The following is a 13879-nucleotide window of genomic DNA, read 5'->3' as shown; positions in this document are numbered from 1 at the left end:
TAGGGCCTTCCCCTTTCTGCAGAAGGGGTTCGCGGCCGTTCTGAAGGCAGTCGAGGCTGGCAAACCATGCCCCTCCTTGGAGGAATGCAAGCCTTTGTCTTTAGCCTTGCCGATGGACAACAAGGACTGGAAGGACGTCCATCTTACCTTTTCGGTTGGGAAGTTGGACGCCGATATCGCAGGTCGGCAGTTCGGCGAAAACCTTCCTAAGCTGTCTGAATTCCTTCTGCGAAGGGAGCTCGAGACAAAGGAGCGTCTGGCAGCCTCGATGTCTCTCCAGACAACCATGGAGACAATGGCAAGCGACCCCAAGGTCCATGAAATGTTCATGGTGGTGGCCAAGACCCATCTGGCCACAGTGACAAAGGACCTCTATAGCTTTGTCAAGGCGAGGAGGGCCTGCAGGGAGTTTGTGTTCGCCTCGGCTACAGTGAGGCACGAACCGAAGAAATTGATCTCATCCAACATCTGGGGCAAAGATCTCTTACCCAGTGATGTAGTTAAGGAGGTGATGGACAAGGCAGCCACGGAGAATAGGAATCTTCTCCTTAAGTGGGGCCTGTCCCTCAAGAGGAAGTCTTCCCCCGATGAGGGTCCCCAACCGAAGGGGAAGACGAAGAAATCTAGGTTTTCTCCCCGCCCAGCCAAGCCTTTCAAACCGCAACGTCAGCAGCAGCAACAGTCGGCTTTGCCTCCGGTGCCCCAGATGGTAGCCCAGGCCCCGACCACCTTCCAATGGGTGCCCCAGGCCGTGTCCTCGCCATCCCCGGCATTCAACCCAGTGTTCGAAGGGCAGTCTACTACCTTTCGAGCAAAGCCTAGAGGAGCAGCCAGAGGCTCGTCTAGATGCCCCTCAAGGGGAAGGGGATCCAGAGGTGGTTGCGGCCAAGGAGCCAAGACTGCAGGGCAGCAGTCAAAGTGAAGTGATGCCGGTAGGAGGGAGACTACAGTACTTTCGGGATCGTTGGACCTTCGATCCCTGGGCCCACAGCCTGCTCAAAAATGGACTGGGTTGGAGCTGGTACAGCACTCCACCCCCGTGCCCTCGATTTTTCCAACACTCCACCCCCGTTTTGGAGGAGTACATTCAAGAACTGTTGGAGAAAAAGGTGATCCGGAGGGTAAAGTCCATCAATTTCCAAGGGAGGCTGTTTTGTGTTCCCAAGAAAGACTCGGGGAAACTTAGAGTCATTCTGGACTTGTCGCCACTCAACAAGTTCATAGTGAACCACAAGTTCAAGATGTTAACGTTGCAACACATAAGGGCCTTACTGCCCAAGAGGGCATTTACCGTCTCCATCGACTTGTCAGACGCCTATTGGCACATTCCAATCAGTCGCCGTCTCTCCCCCTACCTAGGATTCAAGCTGCAACGAAGACTTTACGCCTTCAGAGCGATGCCTTTCGGGCTAAACATAGCCCCAAGGATCTTCACGAAGCTTGCGAGCGCAGCGCTCAAACAGTTACGCCTAAAAGGGATCCAGGTGGTAGCCTACCTGGACGATTGGCTGGTGTGGGCAGCATCCAGGGCGGAATGCTTGCAGGCTTCCCTACAGGTGATTCAGTTCCTAGAGTATCTAGGGTTCAAGATCAACAGAAAGAAGTCTCGTCTTTCTCCATCTCAGAGGTTCCAGTGGTTGGGAATTCACTGGGACCTAGTGTCACACCGATTCTCCATCCCGATGTCGAAAAGGAAGGAGATAGCGGGGTCTGTCAAGAGACTTCTAGATTCCGAGAGGATATCAAGACGCGAACAAGAGAGGGTTCTGGGCTCTCTTCAGTTTGCGTCGGTAACAGACCCGGTGCTAAGAGCACAGCTAAAGGATGCAGCCGGAGTTTGGAGAAGCTTTGCATCAAACGCGCGAAGGGACTTGAGGAGACCGGTTCCGCTTCGGCTACGTTCTCTTCTCAGACCGTGGTCTCAGGCCAGTCGTCTAAAGAGGTCGGTACCTCTTCAGCCACCTCCCCTGTCAGTGACGATTCACACAGACGCTTCAAAGGAAGGGTGGGGAGGTCACTCTCATCGAAAGAAGGTCCAAGGGACCTGGTCCAAGCTATTCGGGACCTTCCACATAAACTTTCTAGAAGCTATGGCAGTACTTATTACCCTGAGGAAAGTTTCCCCGCGTCTTTCGATCCACATAAGGTTGGTACTGGACAGCGAGGTGGTTGTGAAATGTCTGATTTGGCGGGGATCGAGGTCCCCACCTCTCAACCAGGTGATGTTGGCCATATTCCGACTGGCGGAGAAGAAGAAGTGGCACCTGTCGGCAGTTCACCTTCAAGGAGTCCGCAATGTGACAGCGGACACTCTATCCAGGGTTACACAGGTAGAGTCGGAGTGGTCCCTAAACGCAGGATCATTCTCCTTCATCTCGAGTCAAGTCCCAGAACTGCAGATAGACCTCTTCGCGACGAAGGACAACAAGAAGTTGCCGCGATATGTGTCCCCGTACGAGGACCCCTTGGCGGAAGCAGTGGACGCGATGTCCCTCAATTGGAACAGATGGTCCAGGATCTACCTGTTCCCCCCTCACAACCTTCTGTTGAGGGTCCTCAACAAGCTGAGGTCCTTCAAGGGAGTAGCAGCGATAGTGGCCCACAAGTGGCCGAACAGCGTGTGGTTCCCTCTGGCTCTGGAACTACGACTGAAGTTTCTGCCACTCCCGGACCCAGTTCTGTCCCAGAGAGTCCAGAAGTCGACTGTCTATGCTTCATTACAGAAAACCCGGACCCTGCAGCTCATGATTTTCTCTCCCTAGCGGTGAAGAAGCGGTTTGGGATCTCGAAAGACAGCATTGACTTCCTGGAGGAATATAAGTGCAAGTCTACTAGAAGGCAGTACGAGTCTGCTTGGAAAAAATGGGTGGCCTTTGTCAAAGAGAAGAATCCGCATGAGATCTCGACGGATTTCTGCCTGTCCTTCTTCATCCACCTCCACGGACAGGGGCTGGCAGCTAACACGATTTCTACGTGTAAGTCTGCTTTGACAAGGCCCATTCTGTACGCCTTCCAGGTAGACCTCGCTAACGAAATCTTTAATAAGATCCCGAAGGCCTGCGCCAGACTTAGACCTTCAGCTCCTCCAAAGCCTATTTCATGGTCTTTAGATAAAGTCCTTCATTTCGCCTCATTACTGAATAATGAGGAGTGTGCACTGAAGGATTTGACTCAAAAGGTTATCTTCCTTTTTGCACTCGCGTCTGGGGCCAGAGTTAGTGAGATTGTAGCCCTCTCGAGAGATGAGGGCCGCGTTCAGTTCCTGGATGGGGGAGAACTGAACCTGTTTCCGGACCCTACGTTTCTCGCTAAGAACGAGTTGCCCACCAACAGGTGGGGTCCCTGGAAAATCTGCCCTCTGAAAGAAGATGCATCTCTTATGTCCCGTAGAATGCCTAAAGGTCTATCTTCGTAGAACTTCAGACTTCAAAGGGGGTCAACTGTTCAGAGGAGAAACATCGGGCTCGAATTTATCTTTGAAACAACTCAGGGCGAAAATTACATACTTTATTCGCAGAGCGGATCCCGACAGTTCACCCGCAGGTCATGATCCGAGGAAAGTTGCTTCATCCTTAAACTTCTTTAACTTTATGGATTTTGAACACCTTCGTTCATATACTGGCTGGAAGTCTTCCAGGGTGTTCTTTCGCCACTATGCTAAGCAAGTGGAGCAGCTAAAGAGGTCTGTGGTAGCAGTTGGTTGCGTCGTTAACCCTGCTGTTTAACTCTGCGAGGAACAGTGGATTTAATTGGGACTATTAATTCCAGGGTGAGTGCATAGTTATATGCGGTGCTATAACTGGGAGTGGGGGCACCGGGTGCCCACAGTGACTGTTCCGTCTTTAAGGTGAATTTAGCATAAGTACAGACATGTGTGCCGAGCGTTTTTTACGCTGATGTCAGTGGCTAGTAACATGGACTTTTAACTTTGATACCTTGGTACGTGAAAAGTGGCTCTAATGTTTTCTTTCAGATAAACATATATCTGTTTACTACCATACTTGTGCAAATTATTGGTTATCCACCTATTATATGTCTATAATTGTTGTAACCATGTCTATTTATTGTTTGTCAATAAACTTGTTCTCGGGAACCTTGCGTCTCCTTCACCTATGTCAATTTCTTATCAGTTATGGAGCATTCAGCCTATGTACGTTAATCGGGGATATCTATAATAGCCTGTTCCTTGATGCAAGCCTTGTTGCATTGGTTTATACTTTCCTTAGTGTAAAGGGCTCCATCCTTCTCAGAGGACGGTAGCGGCAGCAAGTTTATTCTTACACAGATATAAACCTTTTGTCCAACTCAGTTTCGACCATGGGGTTGGTCGATATTTCCTTTTGATGTTGTAGTTCCTTACAGACTATGCTTTACTTCATATAGGGTGAGACCACTATATGGGCTTGCCAGTGATTCATACATAGGTATATGTACTCTTCGTTCCTTCCCAGAGTCTAGTAGGACTCTTCCCTGTAGGGGGCAGGAAGCGCTATCATGGTTTATGGTTAGTGAAAAGATGTATAACGGTAACATCTTAGGTCTCTCAGTTGAGTTGACTAGGGAAATATTTCTGAGGAGTGCAGCACGTTTTGAGAATCCACAGATACAGTAATGCTCTGGTACACTTCCATCAGGACGACATGGCTTGAGCCCAAAAAACGGATTTTGAGCGAAGCGAAAAATCTATTTTTGGGTAAGATGGCCATGTCGTCCTGATGGACCCGCCCTGCCCCTTTCCTTTTAAAAAAAAAAAAAAAGGGAAAGGGCTGTAGGACCCCTCCCTACATACAGTATCTGTAGCACGCTTACGAAACGGGGAGGAGAGATGCCTTACGAACGGCTCCCCCCTTTCTTATCGTTTTCGTTTTCTTGCCATTTGACCCCTACGAAGTGTTAACTCTGTTCGGGGTACAGATTGCCATGTGGCGTGTCAAGAATACGTCCGCTGATATTTTGCGATATCCCTGATTCTTTTATTAGGGATATTCGCTCCAGGAGTTAGAATTCTGGGTACCTTAAGGTAAATTCTCTGGGAATATTGCCGTAGTTGTAATATACCCTAGGAAGCTACCTTAGAGGAACTTCCATCAGGACGACATGGCCATCTTACCCAAAAATAGATTTTTCGCTTCTCTCAAAATCCGTTATTCACTGTAAAGATTTCAATTTTTCTTAAATAGGTTTAAATGTTTTGCAAGCATAATGTATATGTTTAAGGGGTATGTATATATTTTTGTTTGGTCCTACCAACTGTCTTAACAACATTTGTTTTTGCAGCACGCCCTACTCTCTGTAGGGTTTGAATGTGTAACCAGAGTTTGAGTCAATAGAAGTACTGTACTTTACAAGAATAGGTTCCTTCATCAAGAAAAGAAAAAAGAACAGATACGGCAGACATTTATGTTGACAGAAGTTCCCAATTGTAAGGGAAGTTTACTCGAGACCACTGTATGTACAGTATATAGGAACAGAGAATCTGTCTAGTACTGCTCATAACAATTATGAATGTGGTTGATGGCCTGTTACCAGTGTGTAGTGGTGTGTGTGTCTGCTCTGTATTCATTTTACACTGCCTGTGATCTGTAAGTACCATCATGTGTTTGACTGAATAATACCACAACCAATGTATTATAAGGCCATTGGCGATTGCTCGTGTTGTTGACAAAATTTTTGAGACATTGTTATTGTGGGCCTGCAGAGACCTGCACGGCATCGTATGCGGCCTTACCGTTTAGAGTATGATAATTTTAAGTGACTTTGCATTTTAGTGGTGAACTGGATATTGAAAGAACAGTAGGACCAAACAAAAATATATACATACCCCTTAAACATATACATTATGCTTGCAAAACATTTAAACCTATTTAAGAAAAATTGAAATCTTTACAGTGAATAAAATGTTATATGTGGAAATGGTTTGTATTTTCCCCAACTATTATTAATTTTTTTCACATTCCCCCCCTCTAGGTTTTTTGGGTATTCCACCATTGTATATTTGTTGTGTAGTGAACGTCGGGTTGTGGTCGGCATTCGGACACTAGGCAGTTCGGGTGCTACCTCTGGCCACAGTCCGCAAACCACTACAACGGCAGAACAAGAAAGATCGGCAGAGAGGTCTAGGCAATCATCTTTTTCTTTTCAGGAAGGCCCCGTGGTGTCCACTCCTAAGGGTCGTGAGATCCCCTTTTCTCCAGCGGGGATTGCTGACACAGCGTCAGTTACCCGTCTACCATGGTTCCGCCACATGATCAATGCTGTGGTCCAGGCTATTAAGCCTTCCAGCACTGATCAGGGACGGGACCCTGTGACAGGTTCTCCACCGTTGAAGAAAAGGAAAGGAGTGGGCTTCGTGGTGACTCCTCCCCAGGAAAAGCTGGTCTCCAGGAACCCCATCAGGCGGACCCCTTCTCCTTCTCCAACCTCTGCAGCTCCATCCCCTCCTGTAGATGAGTTTATCTCGTCCTCGGGGGATTCCTCTAACTCGGAGAATTCTCCCTTGGCACCAAGGGGAGAATTTTCTCCGGATAGAGGAGGGGTTGCACGTGAGGAGGGTCCTCCTCGGGCGTCTTTGTTGGAGTCCTACTTCCCTCCCAGGAGGGAATCGAAGGACACCAAGACTGTTCCAAAATCTTCATCGAGGATTCGTCAAAAGCCAGCTATCCCTGGGGAGGATGTCCACGTTTCTCCCTAAGAAGACCTTTTGGGGATGGGAGACTTAGCTGCCAGTCCACCAAGAGGAGAGCACAGCGAGGCAGAACATGTGTTCTGGCAGGTCCTTGGATTGATGAGGGAGCTCAACAAAATCAAGGACCCGGAGACAGCCCCTCGCGAGGGGAAAGACACCGTGCTTGACGAGGTCTTTGGTGTCCAGAAGCCCCCCAAGACTAGTGCGGCTTTGCCCTGGTCTAAAGGGGTGAAAGGCGCCAGAGACAAGGTCAAAGCTCAACTCTCCGGTCTGGCCTCCTCAGGACGTTCTTCTGCCGGGTTCAAACTCCTCCCACCTCCTCTAGTCCATCAGAGGAGGTATTTAAGAGATCGATGGGGAGTCTTGTCTCTCCCACTCCATCATTCCGTGAAAGAACTAGCAAAGGGAACTTCTTTCGAGAAGCTCTCTACCCGGCAGGTGACGTTTGCAGCGTCAGAGACCCAAAACCTGGAAAAAGTCGCGAAGAGTGCCATGCAGGCAACTTCGTGGCTTGATCTCTGGCTTGGGTCTCTGGGCATCCTATTGCGATCCGAGGATCTGTCCAAGGAGAGCAATAGGAAAGCTTTGGAGACCTTCCTCCTCTCAAGCACTCGCTCTATTGAGTTTCTAGCCCACCAGGTCGTCTCTAACCTGTGGGCCAACAAGATCCTCAAAAGACGCGATTCAGTGTCCGAGAGGTTCCATCCGAAGATCCCCACTGCAGACGTCAGCAGGCTCAGGCACTCCTCTATTTTTGGAGGGGAGTTACTGGAGCCTCGTGACATTGAGCAGACGGCTGAGAGGTGGAGATCGAACCAGGACTCTCTCCTCCAAAGGGCCCTGCCATCTCGGCCCTATAAACCTCCAGCCCCTCAACAACGTCAACAGCAGCCTCGCGAGACACCTAAGCAGGCTCTGGCAGCTAAGACAAGCGTGTCTAAGCCGCAGTCCTTTCAGCCGAAAGACAAGAAACGTGGCAAGTCCTCTAAGGGAGGTAGAACTCCTAGAGGAAGCGGCAAAGGTCGCAAACACTAGGAGTGGCAGCCCCCCTGCGTGTCCACCTGTGGGGAGATGCCTAAAAAGTTGTGTGCAGAGGTGGCAGCAACTCGGGGCCGACCCTTGGACGGTCTCTGTGATAGGTCAAGGGTATTGCGTCCCGTTCACAACATCTCTACCTCCCCTGACAGCGAATCCTGTGTCGTTGAACTCCTATGCCTTAGGATCGGCAAAGGGGTTGGCCGTCCGGGCAGAAGTCGAGACCATGCTCAAGAAGGATGCTCTCCAGGAGGTCGACGACGGTTCCCCAGGCTTCTTCAGTCGACTTTCTTGTAAAGAAGGCGTCTGGAGGCTGGAGACCAGTCATCGACCTCTCAGCACTAAACAAGTTTGTCGTACAAACTCGTTTCAGTATGGAGACAGCGGACACGGTCAGACTTGCAGCGAGACCACAAGACTTTATGTGCACTCTGGATCTGAAGGACGCGTACTTCCAGATCCCCATCCATCCGTCTTCCAGGAAGTACTTAAGATTCAGCCTAGACGGCAAGACCTACCAGTTCAAGGTGCTATGTTTCGGTCTCTCCACGGCACCCCAGGTGTTCACCAAGGTGTTCACTCTGATCTCGTCGTGGGCTCACAGGAACGGCATCCGTCTCCTTCGTTATCTGGACGACTGGCTAATCCTGGCAGACTCGGAGTCGACCCTTCTGCGACTCCGAGACAGGCTTCTGGAAGTTTGCCAAGATCTAGGGATCTTGGTAAATTTCGAGAAGTCCTCTCTGCGCCCTACGAAGAAACTGGTATACCTAGGCATGAAACTAGACACGATTCTCCACAAAGCCTTTCCACCAGACGAAAGGATAGCAAGGCTGAGGAAGGTAGCTGAACCTTTCCTCAGACGAGAAGAGCTTCCAGCCCAACTGTGGTTACGTCTCTTAGGCCATCTATCATCTTTGGTTCGTCTTGTTCCAAACGGCCGCCTCAGGATGAGATCCCTTCAGTGGCGGCTGAAGTCACGATGGAATCAGGGAAACGATTCCCCGGACTTCCTAGTTCCCATAGAACCTTCGGAACGGGCGGATCTTCGATGGTGGCTGGACGACGAGAACCTACGGAAGGGAACAGATCTTCTCATCCTCCCCCCAGATTTGACTCTGTTTACGGACGCGTCAAATCAAGGGTGGGGGGCCCACATTCTGAACCAAAGAGCCTCAGGCCTTTGGTCAGAATCGGAAAGGTGCCTCCACATCAACCTGCTAGAATTGAAGGCCGTTTTTCTGGCTCTTCAGGAGTTCCAACAAACCCTGGCGGGCCACTCCGTGGTGGTGATGAGCGACAACACCACAGTAGTGGCTTATATCAACAAGCAGGGAGGTACCTTCTCGCAACAGCTATCCCATCTTGCAGTAGAGATTCTGAGATGGTCCGAAACCCGCTCGATCTCACTGTCAGCTCGCTTCATTCCTGGCAAGAGGAATGTCCTCGCCGACAGCCTCAGCAGGGCGACGCAGATAGTGAGTACCGAGTGGTCTTTGGATCCTCAGATAGCCAGCAAAGTCCTGACTTTGTGGGGTTCCCCGACTGTAGACCTGTTTGCGACAGCCTTGAATTTCAGGCTGCCCCTTTACTGCTCTCCAGTCCCAGACCCCAAGGCTCTCTGGCAGGATGCATTTCAACACAGGTGGGACAACATGGACGTTTACGCCTTCCCACCTTTTTGTCTGATGAGAAGGGTGCTCAACAAGGCCAACTTATCGGTCAACCTCTCCATGACTCTCATAGCTCCGCTATGGCATCATGCGGAATGGTTCCCGGAACTTCTGCAACTCCTAACGGAACCCCAAGCGAACTCCCTCCACGTCACGAGCTACTCAGACAACCACATTGCAACATCTTCCACAAGGCTGTAGCTTCGCTTCGGCTTCACGCCTGGAGACTATCCAGCGACTCCTCACGGAGAGAGGATTTTCTCAACAGCTTGCGGACAGGACGTCTCGACACCTGGGAGAATCCTCTGCCAGCGTCTACCAGGCGAAGTGGAAAGTCTTTTGTGGTTGGTGTCGTGGAAGGGGTATCTCTCCGCTCGATGCCACTATTCCAACAATAGCGGAGTTCCTTGTATATCTTCGGGTGGAAATGCGCCTTTCGGTCTCAGCGGTGAAAGGCTATCGCTCAGCCTTAAGCTTAGCCTTCAGGCTGAAAGGAGTGGATATTTCCTCTTCGTTGGAACTTTCTCTACTCATACGCAACTACGAGCTTATTTGCCCCCAGTCGGAAGTCAGACCCCCTCCTTGGAACGTGGTTCAAGTGCTCAGGGCTCTGAAAAGAGCTCCCTTTGAACCATTACGCCAGGCGTCTGATCGCCATCTAACGTGGAAGACGGTATTCCTACTCGCGTTGGCCTCGGCCAAACGAGTAAGTGAACTTCATGGTCTCTCCTACGACGTTGCCGATTCAAGGGGAAGGGGGGAGGTAACGTTCAAGTTCGTCCCTGAGTTCATTGCTAAGACTCAAAACCCTGGGGTGTCGGATCCAAGATTCGACTCCTTCAAGGTAACGAGTCTATGTTCTGTAACAAGTGACCCAGACCATCTGTTACTGTGCCCAGTCAGGAGTCTGAGGCGCTACCTCAAAAGAACAGCTGCAGCCCGTCCTCATGTGCAAGCTTTGTTTGTGAGCACAGGGAGGACAAAGAGGAGGGTCACCAAGAACTCCATCTCTTCATGGATTCGCAAGGTGATAAGCAGCACCTTGAATCCCGACTCTCCTCCGTCACGTCGTCCCAGAGCTCACGACGTCAGGGGTGTTGCTACTTCCCTGGCCTTCAAGAGAAACTTCTCTGTGACGCAGGTTCTATAAGCTGGGGTCTGGAAACGTCAGACGACGTTCACAGCCCACTACCTGCAGGACGTGACCCACAGGAACCTCGATACGTTTTCTATCGGTCTTGTGGTGGCTGCACAACAGCTGGTCTAACCTCAGGCTCCTTATTGGACAAGTAGCAGAAGGTTGAGGGCATTGTTATCCGGTTTTAGTCTGCGTGAATGAAAGAGTATGTCTGGCCTTTACTTCTTTCTTCATTCTCCCCTCTCTTGGGGATAGCAGCATCCAGGTGTTTGCACAGCTGACCTCAACCTCTGCAGGTAAACCGTGCTTCCTTGTGCTCCTAGTATTAGCCTTAATACTGTCGCGTCCCCCATACCCTGACGAGGTGATATTGGGAACGTCCTAGCCTAGAGTTCCACATAAAGAACTCCAGGTCAACTTCCTTGGACGAGTCACGTTATTCTCCCTCACACACATCCTAGTAGGCCGCACGATGGTCAAACATGACAACGTGCGAGGGTTAGGGACTCCCGTTCCTTGAGTTCTACAACTCGGAATTGGAGTCCCCGGGTAAAGCCGAAGCCAGAAGGCTGGGGACTTTCCGCCCTTCCTAAGGGTAAGTCACCCCATGTAAATAGCGTGGTTTGTATTAGGTTACGGAACAAATGACAAATTTCGTAGATAATTTGTATTTTTCCTACCATACAAACCTTAGCTATTTACGCAAATGTTACCCGCCAGCCCTGACCCCCAAGTTAAGTCCTACCTTTAAGTGAATTGAGCTATTCACAGTGTGTGAGGGGGGGAGGGGTAGCTAGCTACCCCTTCCCTACCCCCCGCTAACTAGCGAGGGGGTAGTTAACCCTCGTTAAAATTTAATGGCTCGTCATTTCAGCTCCGCCAAAATAATACCCCATGTAAATAGCTAAGGTTTGTATGGTAGGAAAAATACAAATTATCTACGAAATTTGTCATTTTTCAATCAACTGTAATATGAGTATTTTTCTTCATGTGATTGTAAACATGTACTCTGTAATGCACTGTATTCTTTGGTTATTAATTCTTTTCTTTTATTTTTCAGGGATGCACTAAAATCGTCATCTCCCGAGCTGTTCATTCCAACCCAGGCATTGGAAGGAAACTGCAGAGGCCTCATTTCCAGTGTACTCTCTGCTTCTTCTCCACGAGTCCCACGAAGCCCGTTGTCCACTATCTATGAAGTGCCCCAGTCTTCAGCATATGAGTATATGTTATCATTGCTGTTATTCAACATCAAGAGACATTCCAAGTAAAGACCTTGAAATGCTAGTTGCTTGCAAAACTAGAATGGAAATAGATAGTAGAGAAAAGTTAATGATCAGAATCAATCTTATAGATAAAACTCAACTTAACCAGGCAATAATCACTTAAATGGACAAAGTTAAAATGTTTCTAAAGATAGTACTCACAAACGGGGTCAACAGATGACACATGATTGCTGAAATCACGGCAATCTAAGTGGATGCACCTCAGAAAAAGATGTTTATATATGGCGCTTTTCACTCAAGATCAGCAACGATGGAGACGAAAAAACCTTCTGGAAATGACTAGCACAATAGCTTGTCACTCAAATTGCGAATGCTAATGTGTTGGAAAACGTGAATCACATATTGGTGTTTGTCTGTGGAAGTTGATTGTTGGAATAGGCTGCTTGAGAAATGGACAAGTGGAATACAGTACCTCAATTGGGAAAAAGAAGGCTTTCGTCTAAAGGGGCAAGATATCGGAAGCTCTTGAGCTACGAGATACAAGTCCAGTAATCCGGCAATGATATATAGATCTGAAGGGTGGTTTGCCAATACTGTACCATCATCACCAAGAATAAAAGACGTTAAAGTTACAAGACATAATTTTATAGCAAAAGAAGAGGATATGGTTTTCAGTGCTGTGGGAAAATACGCAAATATAACATCATTTAAGTAGTTAGGAACTATGATCTCTAAAACAGGGTGTTTAGAATTGGAGTTTAATGAAAGAATGAAAAAAGCAAATCAGACAATGGCTAGGTTAAGTAGAATTTAGAAATCAAATCGCCTGAAATGACATAAAGATCAGGCTATATATCAGTTTAGCATGACAATGAAACAATATCCAACAGATTTTGTAGATTTAAGAACAAAGCCCTCAGAAGAATACTGGGAGTTATATGGCAGGACATAATTAGAAATGAAACTGTAAGAGAGATTACTCGAGTACCATATGTGGAAGAGATCATGGTTAGGTGTAGATGGAGATGGTTTGGGCATGCTCTTCACATTCCCAAGAGAGATTAGTTCACCAAATGTTTAATAGGGCTCCACAAGGCACTAGAAGAGTTGGAAGACCCAGGTCTACATGTCTGAGGACTATGAAGTGTGAAGTAGGAGATGTTGAACGGAAAAGGAATGATTTAAAAGCTCAAGATAGAGACGACTGGCGAAATCTAACTGAGGCCCTTTGCGTCATTAGGCGTAGGAGGAAATTAAGATGATGAACATCAAGTATTAGCAGACACACATTATTTAGTTCTATAAGGTCAGAACATGATTAAACCTTTGCATTAAAAACTGGTGCAAATCGTCAAGTCCTATTCACAAACTATTTCATTGTCTGTTGAGGCATGCAATGACTTTATTTCTTAGTTAAAGGACTTGAAAAACAATTTTATCACTGCTAAAAACCATAACTAGCACAGGTCCCAGACTACTGCCTGTGGGAATGAAATACTCACAGATATAGGTTAACTGAAGCATTATTGAGCAACAAATCTACTCTATCTATCACCAGGTTAAAGATGAGGGTAAGACATTACCCTGAACAGAGTAATTATAAAGCTCACATGGTCCTGTAACTGGCATGTTGTCAATTAGGTCAAACATAGCTCTAGAATCAAATTGTAAACTGCCATGGTTTTAGCATTTGGGTCCCAAGCCCAGATGAAAGAGGAGGATTGATCATGGGGTTAACAGCCCCAATTTGTAAAAAATCATTTTATTACAGAAGCCTCTTCAGAAAGCTCCCGGACAGACCTTACAGTTGATTAGACAGGAATGTCAAGGATTTCAGCCTGAAAAATTTGAGATCCCTATATAGAGCAGGATATGCTTGGACACTTGAGCGGGAACTACAGGAGTATGGTACAGAAATGGTTGCATTACAAGAGGTTAGATGGCCTGGGACAAGAAAGTGGGATTTAGAGAAAGGAGCTCATATGTATAGCGGAAGAGATGATGGTTTTCATCGGAAGGTAGCCGGATATGATCTGAGCAGAAGGTCCATGGTGGCAGTAGAGGAATTTGATGCTATAAGTAGTAGAATTGTAAGGTTGAGACTAAATGCAAGATGGTTTAA

The 13879-nt window shown here is 48.0% G+C and overlaps 1 long non-coding RNA gene across 1 annotated transcript in view; it reads left to right on the top strand.

The window, feature by feature from the left end:
* LOC137616941 (uncharacterized) overlaps positions 1 to 12075 on the top strand; it is a 63473-nt gene extending 51398 nt beyond the window's left edge. Inside the window, exon 3 of the long non-coding RNA XR_011039523.1 lies at positions 11592 to 12075. This is a non-coding gene — a long non-coding RNA (uncharacterized lncRNA). The remainder of the gene's footprint in view (positions 1 to 11591) is intronic.
* The last annotated feature ends 1804 nt before the right edge of the window (positions 12076 to 13879 follow it).

Source organism: Palaemon carinicauda, chromosome 23 (genome assembly GCF_036898095.1).
Source record: "Palaemon carinicauda isolate YSFRI2023 chromosome 23, ASM3689809v2, whole genome shotgun sequence".
NCBI lineage: Eukaryota > Metazoa > Arthropoda > Malacostraca > Decapoda > Palaemonidae > Palaemon > Palaemon carinicauda.
This window is presented reverse-complemented; position numbering and strand designations above follow the sequence as displayed.